This window comes from Hemiscyllium ocellatum, chromosome X (assembly GCF_020745735.1).
Source record: "Hemiscyllium ocellatum isolate sHemOce1 chromosome X, sHemOce1.pat.X.cur, whole genome shotgun sequence".
NCBI classification, from domain to species: Eukaryota; Metazoa; Chordata; class Chondrichthyes; order Orectolobiformes; family Hemiscylliidae; genus Hemiscyllium; species Hemiscyllium ocellatum.
The window spans coordinates 10663390-10678085 of record NC_083453.1 but is presented as its reverse complement, the minus strand read 5'-3'; positions in this window follow the sequence as shown (position 1 = coordinate 10678085).

Sequence of the window (14696 nt, the reverse complement as noted above, 5' to 3'; positions counted from 1 at the left end):
AACTGAAACGAATTTCAATCACTCATTCAATTCAGTAAGCGACATTCCTTGACTCAATGAAATGACTTACATACACTCATTCAATAACTTAAACGACATTCATGCATTGATTGCAACTAAACTCACGCATTCATTCAAAGAAACAATCTTCATTCATTCATGCAATGTCTTCAGCTGATCTTGTTCATGCAGTGAATCAAACTACATTTAAAGAAACGGGTTTGACTGTCTCTTTCAATGAATGAAACTACTGTCAGTACTTTAATGGTAACGGGTTTCACAAACTGACTCAATGTATTAAACTACATTGTTGATTCCGTGAAAGGTGTTTCACTCACTTAATCAGTGAATCAAATGATATTCAGAGATCAACTGAAACGAGTTTCATTCACTCATTCAATGAATTAAGCTACATTCCTTGATTCAGTGAAATGTTTTTCACACACTCATACATTGAATCAACCTACATTCATGCATTCAATGAAAGTAAACTCCCGCATTCACTCAAAAAAACTAACTTCATTCTTGCTTGAAATGACTTTACCTGATCTTGTTCATTCCCTTAACCAACGTACTTTCAAAGAAAGGTGTTGACTGTCTCATTCATTAATCGAACTACTATCAGTCCTTCAGGGAAAGAAGTTTCACAAACTGACAATGAACTAAACTGCATTGTTGATTCAGTGAAAGGTGTTTCAGTCATTTAATCAGTGAATCAAACTATATTCAGATATCAACTGAAACGAGTTTCACTCACTCATTCAATGAATTAAGCTACATTCCTTGATTCAGTGAAATGTTTCTCACACACTCATATATTGAATCAACCTACATTCATGCATTCAATCAAACGAGTTTCAAAAACTAACTCAATGAATTAAACTATATTGTTGATGCAGTGTAAGTTGTTGTATTCATTCAGTGGAACAGACTACATTCATAGATTCCATGAAACGTTTTTCACTGACTCATTCAAAGAATTAAGCTACATCCTTGATTCAGTGAAATGACATGCACACATTGATTCATTGAATCAACCTACATTCATGCATTCAACGAAACTAAACTCCCGCATTCATTCAAAGAACCTCACTTCATTCTTGCTTGCAAGGACTTTACCTGATCTTGTTCATTCCCTGAACCACGTACCTTCAAAGTAAGGTGTTGACTGTCTCATTCAGTGAACCGAAATACTATCAATACTTCAGGGAAACAAATTTCACAAACTGACAATGAATAAACTACATTGTTGATTCAGTGAACGTTGTTTCACTCACTTAATCAGTGAATCAAACTATATTCAGAGATCAACTGAAACGAGGGTCACTCACTCATTCAATGAATTAAGCTACATTCCTTGATTCAGTTAAATGCCTTTCACACACTCATTCAAGAAATTAAACAAGATTCATGCATTGAATAAAATTAAACTCACGCATTCATTCAAAGAAACAAACTTCATTCATACATGAAAAGGCTACAGTTGTTCTTGTTCATGCAGTGAATCAAACTACTTTGAAAGAGACGGGTTTGACTGTCTCTTTCAATGAATCAAACTACTATCAATACTTCATGGTAACGAGTTACACAAACTCACTCAATGAATTAAACTGCATTGTTGATTCCGTGAAAGGTGTTTCACTCACTTAATCAGTGAATCAAACTATATTCAGAGATCAACTGAAACGAGTTTCACTCACTCATTCAATGAATTAAGCCACATTCCTTGATTCAGTGAAATGTTTTTCACACACTCATTCATTGATTCAACCTACATTCATGGATTCAATGAAAGTAAACTCCCGCATTCATTCAAAGAAACTCACTTCATTCTTGCTAGCAATGACTTTACCTGATCTTGCTCATTCACTGAACTAACGTACCTTCAAAGAAAGGTGTTGACTGTCTCATTCAATGAATCGAACTACTCTCAATACTTCAGGGAAACAAGTTTCACAAACTGACAATGAATTAAACTACATTGTTGATTCCGTGAAAGGTGTTTCACTCACTTAATCAGTGAATCAAACTATATTCAGATATCAACTGAAACGAGTTTCACTCACTCATTCTATGAATTAAGCTACATTCCTTGATTCAGTGAAATGTTTTCCACACACTCATATATTGAATCAACCTACATTCATGCATTCACTGAAAGTAAACTCCCGCATTCTTTCAAAGAAACAATCTTCATTCTTGCTTGCAATGACTTTACCTGATCTTGTTCATTCCCTTAACCAACGTACATTCAAAGAAAGGTGTTGACTGTTTCATTCATTAATCGAACTACTATCAATACTTCAGGGAAACAAGTTTCACAAACTAACAATGAATTAAACTACATTTTTGATTCAGTGAAAGGTGTTTCACTCATTTAATCAGTGAATCAAACTATATTCAGATATCAACTGAAGCGAGTTTCACTCACTCATTCAATAATTTAATCTACATTCCTAGATTCAGTGAAATGACTTTCACACACTCATTCATTGATTCAACCTACATTCATGCATTCAATGAAACTAAACTCACGCATTCATTCAAAGAAACAAACTTCATTCTTGCTTGCAATGGTTCACCTGATCTTGTTCATTCCGTGAACCAACGTACATTCAAAGAAAGGTGTTGACAGTCTCATTCAATGAATCGAACTACTATCAATATTTCAGAGAAACAAGTTTCACAAACTGACATTGAATTAAACTACATTGTTGATTCAGTGAAAGGTGTTTCACTCACTTAATCAATGAATCAAACTATATTCAGAGATCAACTGAAACGAATTTCAATCACTCATTCAATTCAGTAAGCGACATTCCTTGACTCAATGAAATGACTTACATACACTCATTCAATAACTTAAACGACATTCATGCATTGATTGCAACTAAACTCACGCATTCATTCAAAGAAACAATCTTCATTCATTCATGCAATGTCTTCAGCTGATCTTGTTCATGCAGTGAATCAAACTACATTTAAAGAAACGGGTTTGACTGTCTCTTTCAATGAATGAAACTACTGTCAGTACTTTAATGGTAACGGGTTTCACAAACTGACTCAATGTATTAAACTACATTGTTGATTCCGTGAAAGGTGTTTCACTCACTTAATCAGCGAATCAAACTATATTCAGAGATCAACTGAAACGAATTTCACTCACTCATTCAATGAAGTAAGCGTCATTCCTTGATTCAATGAAATGACTTACATAAACTCATTCTATAAATTAAACGACATTCATGCATTGAATGCAACTAAACTCTCGCATTCATTCATTCATGCAATGTCTTCAGCTGATCTTGTTAATGCAGTGAATCAAACTACTTGGACAGAGACTGTCTCTTTCAATGAATCAAACGAGTTTCAAAAACTAACTCAATGAATTAAACTATATTGTTGATGCAGTGTAAGTTGTTGTATTCATTCAGTGGAACAGACTACATTCATAGATTCCATGAAACGTTTTTCACGAACTCATTCAAAGAATTAAGCTACATTCCTTGATTCAGTGAAATGACTTACATACACTCATTGTATAAATGAAACGACATTCATGCATTGAATGTAATTAAACTCACGCATTCACTCAAAGAAACATTCTTCATTCATTCATGCAATGTCTTCAGCTGATCTCGTTCATGCAGTGAATCAAACTACATTTAAAGAAACGGGTTTGATTGTCTCTTTCAATGAATGAAATGTATCAGTACTTAATGGTAACTGGTTTCACAAACTGACTCAATGTATTAAACTACATTGTTGATTCCGTGAAAGGTGTTTCACTCACTTAATCTGCGAATCAAACTATATTCAGAGATCAACTGAAACGAATTTCACTCACTCATTCAATTCAGTAAGCGACATTCCTTGATTCAATGAAATGACTTACATACACTCATTCAATAACTTAAACGACATTCATGCATTGAATGCAACTAAACTCACGCATTCATTCAAAGAAACAATCTTCATTCATTCATGCAATGTCTTCAGCTGATCTTGTTCATGCAGTGAATCTAACAACATTTAAAGAAACGGGTTTGACTGTCTCTTTCAATGAATGAAACTAGTATCAGTACTTTAATGGTAACGGGTTTCACAAACTGACTCAATGTATTAAACTACATTGTTGATTCCGTGAAAGGTGTTTCCCTCACTTAATCAGCGAATCCAACTATATTCAGAGATCAACTGAAACGAATTTCACTCACTCATTCAATGAAGTAAGCGACATTCCTTGACTTACATACACTCATTCTATAAATTAAACGACATTCATGCATTGAATGCAACTAAACTCACGCATTCATTCATTCATGCAATGTCTTCAGCTGATCTTGTTAATGCAGAGAATCAAACTACTTGGACAGAGACTGTCTCTTTCAATGAATCAAACGAGTTTCAAAAACTATATTGTTGATGCAGTGTAAGTTGTTGTATTCATTCAGTGGAACAGACTACATTCATAGATTCTATGAAACGTTGTTCACGGACTCATTCAAAGAATTAAGCTACAGTCCTTGATTCAGTGAAATGTTTTTCTCACACAAATACATTGAATCAACCTACATTCATGCATTCAACGAAACTAAACTCCCGCATTCATTCAAAGAAACAAACTTAATTCTTGCTTGCAATGTGTTCACCTGATTTTGTTCATTCCGTGAACCAACGTACATTCAAAGAAAGGTGTTGACAGTCTCATTCAATGAATCGAACTACTATCAATATTTCAGAGAAACAAGTTTCACAAACCGACATTGAATTAAACTACATTGTTGGTTCAGTGAAAGGTGTTTCACTCACTTAATCAGTGAATCAAACTATATTCAGAGATCAACTGAAACGAATTTCACTCACTCATTCAATGAAGTAAGCGACATTCCTTGATTCAATGAAATGACTTACGTACACTCATTCAATAACTTAAACGACATTCATGCATTGAATGCAACTAAACTCACGCATTCATTCAAAGAAACAATCTTCATTCATTCATGCAATGTCTTCAGCTGATCTTGTTCATGCAGTGAATCAAACTACATTTAAAGAAACGGGTTTGACTGTCTCTTTCAATGAATGAAACTACTGTCAGTACTTTAATGGTAACGGCTTTCACAAACTGACTCAATGAATTAAACTACATTGTTGATTCCGTGAAAGGTGTTTCACTCACTTAATCAGTGAATCAAACTATATTCGGAGATCAACTGAAACGAGTTTCACTCACTCATTCCATGAACTAAGCTACATTCCTTGATTCAGTGAAATGTTTTCCACACACTCATATATTGAATCAACCTACATTCATGCATTCACTGAAAGTAAACTCCCGCATTCTTTCAAAGAAACAAACTTCATTCTTGCTTGAAATGACTTTACCTGATCTTGTTCATTCCCTTAACCAACGTACTTTCAAAGAAAGGTGTTGACTGTCTCATTCATTAATCGAAGTACTATCATTACTTCAGGGAAACACGTTTCACAAACTAACAATGAATTAAACTACATTTTTGATTCAGTGAAAGGTGTTTCACTCATTTAATCACTGAATCAAACTATATTCAGATATCAACTGAAGCGAGTTTCACTCACTCATTCAATGATTTAATCTACAATCCTTGATTCAGTGAAATGACTTTCACACACTCATATATTGAATCAACCTACATTCATGCATTCAATGAAAGTAAACTCCCGCATTCATTCAAAAAACCTAACTTCATTCTTGCTTGAAATGACTTTACCTGATCTTGCTCATTCCCTTAACCAACGTACTTTCTAACAAAGGTGTTGACTGTCTCATTCATTAATCGAACTACTATCAATCATTCAGGGAAACAAGTTACACAAACTGACAATGAATTAAACTACATTGTTGAATCAGTGAAATGTTTTTCACTCATTTAATCAGTGAATCAAACTATATTCAGATATCAACTGAAACGAGTTTCACTCACTCATTCAATGAATTAAGATACATTCCTTGATTCAGTGAAATGAATTACAATACACTCATTCGTTGAATCAACCTACATTCATGCATTCAATGAAACTAAACTCACGCATTCATTCAAAGAAACAACCTTCATTCTTGCTTGCAATGGTTCACCTGATCTTGTTCATTCCGTGAACCAACGTACATTCAAAGAAAGGTGTTGACAGTCTCATTCAATGAATCGAACTACTATCAATATTTCAGAGAAACAAGTTTCACAAACTGACATTGAATTAAACTACATTGTTGATTCAGTGAAAGGTGTTTCACTCACTTAATCAATGAATCAAACTATATTCAGAGATCAACTGAAACGAATTTCAATCACTCATTCAATTCAGTAAGCGACATTCCTTGACTCAATGAAATGACTTACATACACTCATTCAATAACTTAAACGACATTCATGCATTGATTGCAACTAAACTCACGCATTCATTCAAAGAAACAATCTTCATTCATTCATGCAATGTCTTCAGCTGATCTTGTTCATGCAGTGAATCAAACTACATTTAAAGAAACGGGTTTGACTGTCTCTTTCAATGAATGAAACTACTGTCAGTACTTTAATGGTAACGGGTTTCACAAACTGACTCAATGTATTAAACTACATTGTTGATTCCGTGAAAGGTGTTTCACTCACTTAATCAGTGAATCAAATGATATTCAGAGATCAACTGAAACGAGTTTCATTCACTCATTCAATGAATTAAGCTACATTCCTTGATTCAGTGAAATGTTTTTCACACACTCATACATTGAATCAACCTACATTCATGCATTCAATGAAAGTAAACTCCCGCATTCACTCAAAAAAACTAACTTCATTCTTGCTTGAAATGACTTTACCTGATCTTGTTCATTCCCTTAACCAACGTACTTTCAAAGAAAGGTGTTGACTGTCTCATTCATTAATCGAACTACTATCAGTCCTTCAGGGAAAGAAGTTTCACAAACTGACAATGAACTAAACTGCATTGTTGATTCAGTGAAAGGTGTTTCAGTCATTTAATCAGTGAATCAAACTATATTCAGATATCAACTGAAACGAGTTTCACTCACTCATTCAATGAATTAAGCTACATTCCTTGATTCAGTGAAATGTTTCTCACACACTCATATATTGAATCAACCTACATTCATGCATTCAATCAAACGAGTTTCAAAAACTAACTCAATGAATTAAACTATATTGTTGATGCAGTGTAAGTTGTTGTATTCATTCAGTGGAACAGACTACATTCATAGATTCCATGAAACGTTTTTCACTGACTCATTCAAAGAATTAAGCTACATCCTTGATTCAGTGAAATGACATGCACACACTGATTCATTGAATCAACCTACATTCATGCATTCAACGAAACTAAACTCCCGCATTCATTCAAAGAACCTCACTTCATTCTTGCTTGCAAGGACTTTACCTGATCTTGTTCATTCCCTGAACCACGTACCTTCAAAGTAAGGTGTTGACTGTCTCATTCAGTGAACCGAAATACTATCAATACTTCAGGGAAACAAATTTCACAAACTGACAATGAATAAACTACATTGTTGATTCAGTGAACGTTGTTTCACTCACTTAATCAGTGAATCAAACTATATTCAGAGATCAACTGAAACGAGTGTCACTCACTCATTCAATGAATTAAGCTACATTCCTTGATTCAGTTAAATGCCTTTCACACACTCATTCAAGAAATTAAACAAGATTCATGCATTGAATAAAATTAAACTCACGCATTCATTCAAAGAAACAAACTTCATTCATACATGAAAAGGCTACAGTTGTTCTTGTTCATGCAGTGAATCAAACTACTTTGAAAGGGACGGGTTTGACTGTCTCTTTCAATGAATCAAACTACTATCAATACTTCATGGTAACGAGTTACACAAACTCACTCAATGAATTAAACTGCATTGTTGATTCCGTGAAAGGTGTTTCACTCACTTAATCAGTGAATCAAACTATATTCAGAGATCAACTGAAACGAGTTTCACTCACTCATTCAATGAATTAAGCCACATTCCTTGATTCAGTGAAATGTTTTTCACACACTCATTCATTGATTCAACCTACATTCATGGATTCAATGAAAGTAAACTCCCGCATTCATTCAAAGAAACTCACTTCATTCTTGCTTGCAATGACTTTACCTGATCTTGCTCATTCACTGAACTAACGTACCTTCAAAGAAAGGTGTTGACTGTCTCATTCAATGAATCGAAATACTCACAATACTTCAGGGAAACAAGTTTCACAAACTGACAATGAATTAAACTACATTGTTGATTCCGTGAAAGGTGTTTCACTCACTTAATCAGTGAATCAAACTATATTCGGAGATCAACTGAAACGAGTTTCACTCACTCATTCTATGAATTAAGCTACATTCCTTGATTCAGTGAAATGTTTTCCACACACTCATATATTGAATCAACCTACATTCATGTATTCACTGAAAGTAAACTCCCGCATTCTTTCAAAGAAACAAACTTCATTCTTGCTTGCAATGACTTTACCTGATCTTGTTCATTCCGTTAACCAACGTACATTCAAAGAAAGGTGTTAACTGTTTCATTCATTAATCGAAGTACTATCAATACTTCAGGGAAACACGTTTCACAAACTAACAATGAATTAAACTACATTTTTGATTCAGTGAAAGGTGTTTCACTCATTTAATCAGTGAATCAAACTATATTCAGATATCAACTGAAACGAGTTTCACTCACTCATTCAATGATTTAATCTACATTCCTTGATTCAGTGAAATGACTTTCACACACTCATATATTGAATCAACCTACATTCATGCATTCAATGAAAGTAAACTCCCGCATTCATTCAAAAAACCTAACTTCATTCTTGCTTGAAATGACTTTACCTGATCTTGTTCATTCCCTTAACCAACGTACTTTCAAAGAAAGGTGTTGACTGTCTCATTCATTAATCGAACTACTATCAATCCTTCAGGGAAACAAGTTTCACAAACTGACAATGAACTAACCTAAATTGTTGATTCATTGAAAGGTGTTTCACTCATTTAATCAGTGAATCAAACTATATTCAGATATCAACTGAAACGAGTTTCACTCACTCATTCAATGAATTAAGCTACATTCCTTGATTCAGTGAAATGTTTCTCACACACTCATATATTGAATCAACCTACATTCATGCATTGAATCAAACGAGTTTCAAAAACTAACTCAATGAATTAAACGATATTGTTGATGCAGTGAAAGGTGTTGTATTCATTCAGTCGAACAGACTACATTCCATGAAAAGTTTTTCACTGAATCATTTAAAGAATGAAGCTACATTCCTTGATTCAGTGAAATGACATGCACACACTGATTCATTGAATCAACCTACATTCATGCATTCAATGAAACTAAACTCACGCATTCATTCAAAGAAACAAACTTCATTCTTGCTTAAAATGTGTTCACCTGATCTTGTTCATTCCGTGAACCAACGTACATTCAAAGAAAGGTGTTGACTGTCTCATTCAATGAATCGAACTACTATCAATATTTCAGAGAAACAAGTTTCACAAACTGACATTGAATTAAACTACATTGTTGATTCAGTGAAAGGTATTTCACTCACTTAATCAGCGAATCAAACTATATTCAGAGATCAACTGAAACGAATTTCACTCACTCATTCAATTCAGTAAGCGACATTCCTTGATTCAATGCAATGACTTACATACACTCATTCAATAACTTAAACGACATTCATGCATTGAATGCAACTAAACTCACGCATTCATTCAAAGAAACAATCTTCATTCATTCATGCAATGTCTTCAGCTGATCTTGTTCATGCAGTGAATCAAACTACATTTAAAGAAACGGGTTTGACTGTCTCTTTCAATGAATGAAATGTATCAGTACTTAATGGTAACGGGTTTCACAAACTGACTCAATGTATTAAACTACATTGTTGATTCCGTGAAAGGTGTTTCACTCACTTAATCAGAGAATCAAACTATATTCAGAGATCAACTGAAACGAGTTTCATTCACTCATTCAATGAATTAAGCTACAGTCCTTGAATCAGTGAAATGTTTTTCACACACTCATACATTGAATCAACATACATTCATGCATTCAATGAAAGTAAACTCCCGCATTCACTCAAAAAAACTATCTTCATTCTTGCTTGAAATGACTTTACCTGATCTTGTTCATTCCCTTAACCAACGTACTTTCAAAGAAAGGTGTTGACTGTCTCATTCATTAATCGAACTACTATCAATCCTTCAGGGAAAGAAGTTTCACAAACTGACAATGAACTAAACTACATTGTTGATTCAGTGAAAGGTGTTTCAGTCATTTAATCAGTGAATCAAACTATATTCAGATATCAACTGAAACGAGTTTCACTCACTCATTCAATGAATTAAGCTACATTCCTTGATTCAGTGAAATGTTTCTCACACACTCATATATTGAATCAACCTACATTCATGCATTGAATCAAACGAGTTTCAAAAACTAACTCAATGAATTAAACTATATTGTTGATGCAGTGTAAGTTGTTGTATTCATTCAGTGGAACAGACTACATTCATAGATTCCATGAAACGTTTTTCACTGACTCATTCAAAGAATTAAGCTACATCCTTGATTCAGTGAAATGACATGCACACACTGATTCATTGAAACAACCTACATTCATGCATTCAATGAAACTGAACTCACGCATTCATTCAAAGAAACAAACTTCATTCTTGCTTGCAATGGTTCACCTGATCTTGTTCATTCCGTGAACCAACGTACATTCAAAGAAAGGTGTTGACAGTCTCATTCAATCAATCGAACTACTATCAAAATTTCAGAGAAACAAGTTTCACAAACTGACAATGAATTAAACTACTTTGTTGATTCAGTGAAAGGTGTTTCACTCACTTAATCAGCGAATCAAACTATATTCAGAGATCAACTGAAACGAGTGTCACTCACTCATTCAATGAATTCAGCTAATTCCATGATTCAGTTAAATGACTTTCACACACACATTCAAGTAATTAAACAAGATTCATGCATTGAATAAAATTAAACTCACGCATTCATTCAAAGAAACAAACTTCATTCATACATGCAAAGGCTACAGTTGTTCTTGTTCATGCAGTGAATCAAACTACTTTGAAAGAGACGGGTTTGACTGTCTCTTTCAATGAATCAAACTACTATCAATACTTCATGGTAACGAGTTACACAAACTCACTCAATGAATTAAACTGCATTGTTGATTCCGTGAAAGGTGTTTCACTCACTTAATCAGTGAATCAAACTATATTCAGAGATCAACTGAAACGAGTTTCACTCACTCATTCAATGAATTAAGCCACATTCCTTGATTCAGTGAAATGTTTTTCACACACTCATTCATTGATTCAACCTACATTCATGGATTCAATGAAAGTAAACTCCCGCATTCATTCAAAGAAACTCACTTCATTCTTGCTTGCAATGACTTTACCTGATCTTGCTCATTCACTGAACTAACGTACCTTCAAAGAAAGGTGTTGACTGTCTCATTCAATGAATCGAACTACTCTCAATACTTCAGGGAAACAAGTTCCACAAACTGACAATGAATTACACTACATTGTAGATTCCATGAAAGGTGTTTCACTCACTTAATCAGTGAATCAAACTATATTCGGAGATCAACTGAAACGAGTTTCACTCACTCATTCTATGAATTAAGCTACATTCCTTGATTCAGTGAAATGTTTTCCACACACTCATATATTGAATCAACCTACATTCATGCATTCACTGAAAGTAAACTCCCGCATTCTTTCAAAGAAACAATCTTCATTCTTGCTTGCAATGACTTTACCTGATCTTGTTCATTCCCTTAACCAACGTACCTTCAAAGAAAGGTTTTGACTGTTTCATTCATTAATCGAACTACTATCAATACTTCAGGCAAACAAGTTTCACAAACTAACAATGAATTAAACTACATTTTTGATTCAGTGAAAGGTGTTTCAGTCATTTAATCAGTGAATCAAACTATATTCAGATATCAACTGAAGCGAATTTCACTCACTCATTCAATAATTTAATCTACATTCCTAGATTCAGTGAAATGACTTTCACACACTCATTCATTGATTCAACCTACATTCATGGATTCAATGAAAGTAAACTACCGCATTCATTCAAAAAAACTCACTTCATTCTTGCTTGCAATGAATTTACCTGATCTTGCTCATTCACTGAACTAACGTACCTTCAAAGAAAGGTGTTGACTGTCTCATTCAATGAATCGAACTACTCTCAATACTTCAGGGAAACAAGTTTCACAAACTGACAATGAATTAAACTACATTGTTGATTCCGTGAGAGGTGTTTCACTCACTTAATCAGTGAATCAAACTATATTCGGAGATCAACTGAAACGAGTTTCACTCACTCATTCAATGAAGTAAGCGACATTCCTTGATTCAATGAAATGACTTACATACACTCATTCTATAAATTAAACGACATTCATGCATTGAATGCAGCTAAACTCACGCATTCATTCAAAGAAACAAACTTCATTCATTCATGCAATGTCTTCAGCTGATCTTGTTAATGCAGTGAGTCAAACTACTTGGACAGAAACGGGTTTGACTGTCTCTTTCAATGAATCAAACTACTATCAATACTTCATGGTTACGAGTTTCACAAACTGACTCAATGTATTAAACTACATTGTTGATTCCGTGAAAGGAGTTTCAACCACTTAATTAGTGAATCAAACTATATTCAGAGATCAACTGAAACGAGTTTCACTCACTCATTCAATGAATTAAGCTACATTCCTTGATTCAGTGAAATGACTTTCACACATTCATTCATGAAATAAAACTCCATTCATGCATTGAATGAAATTAAACTCACCAATTCATTCAAAGAAACTATCTTCATTCGTTCATGCAATGTCTTCAGCTGATCTTGTTCATGCAGTCAATCAAACTACATTGAAAGAAACGGGTTTGACTGTCTCTTTCAGTGAATTCAACTACTATTAGTACTTAATGGTAACGGGTTTCACAAACTGACTCAATGTATTAAACTACATTGTTGATTCCGTGAAAGGTGTTTCACTCACTTAATCAGTGAATCAAACGATATTCAGAGATCAACTGAAACGAGTTTCACTCACTCATTCAATGAATTAAGCGACGTTCCTTGATTCACTGTAACGACTTTCAATAAATCAAATTACAATAATGCATTCATGGAAACTAATCTTGCGCATTCATTCGAAGGAACAAACATGATTCGTTCATGCAATGTCTTGTTCATTCAGTGAAACCACCTACGTTCAATGAAGTGAGTTAGATTGTCTCATTCAATGAATCAAACGAGTTTCAAAAACTAACTCAATGAATTAAACTATATTGTTGATGCAGTGTAAGTTGTTGTATTCATTCAGTGGATCAGACTACATTCATAGATTCCATGAAACGTTTTTCACTGACTCATTCAAAGAATTAAGCTACATCCTTGATTCAGTGAAATGACATGCACACACTGATTCATTGAATCAACCTACATTCATGCATTCAACGAAACTAAACTCCCGCATTCATTCAAAGAACCTCACTTCATTCTTCCTTGCAAGGACCTGATCTTGTTCATTCCCTGAACCACGTACCTTCAAAGTGAGGTGTTGACTGTCTCATTCTGTGAACCGAAATACTATCAATACTTCAGGGAAACAAATTTCACAAACTGACAATGAATTAAACTACATTGTTGATTCAATGAAATTTGTTTCACTCACTGAATCAGTGAATCAAACTATATTCAGAGATCAACTGAAACGAGTGTCACTCACTCATTCAATGAATTAAGCTACATTCCTTGATTCAGTTAAATGCCTTTCACACACTCATTCAAGAAATTAAACAAGATTCATGCATTGAATAAAATTAAACTCACGCATTCATTCAAAGAAACAAACTTCATTCATACATGCAAAGGCTACAGTTGTTCTTGTTCATGCAGTGAATCAAACTACTTTGAAAGAGACGGGTTTGACTGTCTCTTTCAATGAATCAAACTACTATCAATACTTAATGGTAACGAATTTCAGAAACTGACTCAATGTATTAAACTACATTGTTGATTCCGTGAAAGGTGTTTCACTCACTTAATCAGTGAATCAAACTATATTCAGAGATCAACTGAAACGAGTTTCACTCACTCATTCAATGAATTAAGCTACAGTCCTTGATTCAGTGAAATATTTTTCACACACTCATACATTGAATCAACCTACATTCATGCATTCAATGAAACCAAACTCCCGCATTCTTTCAAAGAAACAAACTTCATTCTTGCCTGCAATGTGTTCACCTGATCTTGCTCATTCCCTGAACCAACCTACATTCAAAGAAAGGTGTTGACAGTCTGTTTCATTCATTAATCGAACTATTATCAATACTTCAGGGAAACAAGTTTCACAAACTAACAATGAATTAAACTACATTTTTGATTCAGTGAAAGGTGTTTCACTCACTTAATCAGTGAATCAAACTATATTCAGAGGTCAACTGAAACGAGTTTCACTCACTCATTCAAAGAATTAAGCTACATCCTTGATTCAGTGAAATGACATGCACACACTGATTCATTGAATCATCCTGCATTCAACGAAACTAAACTCCC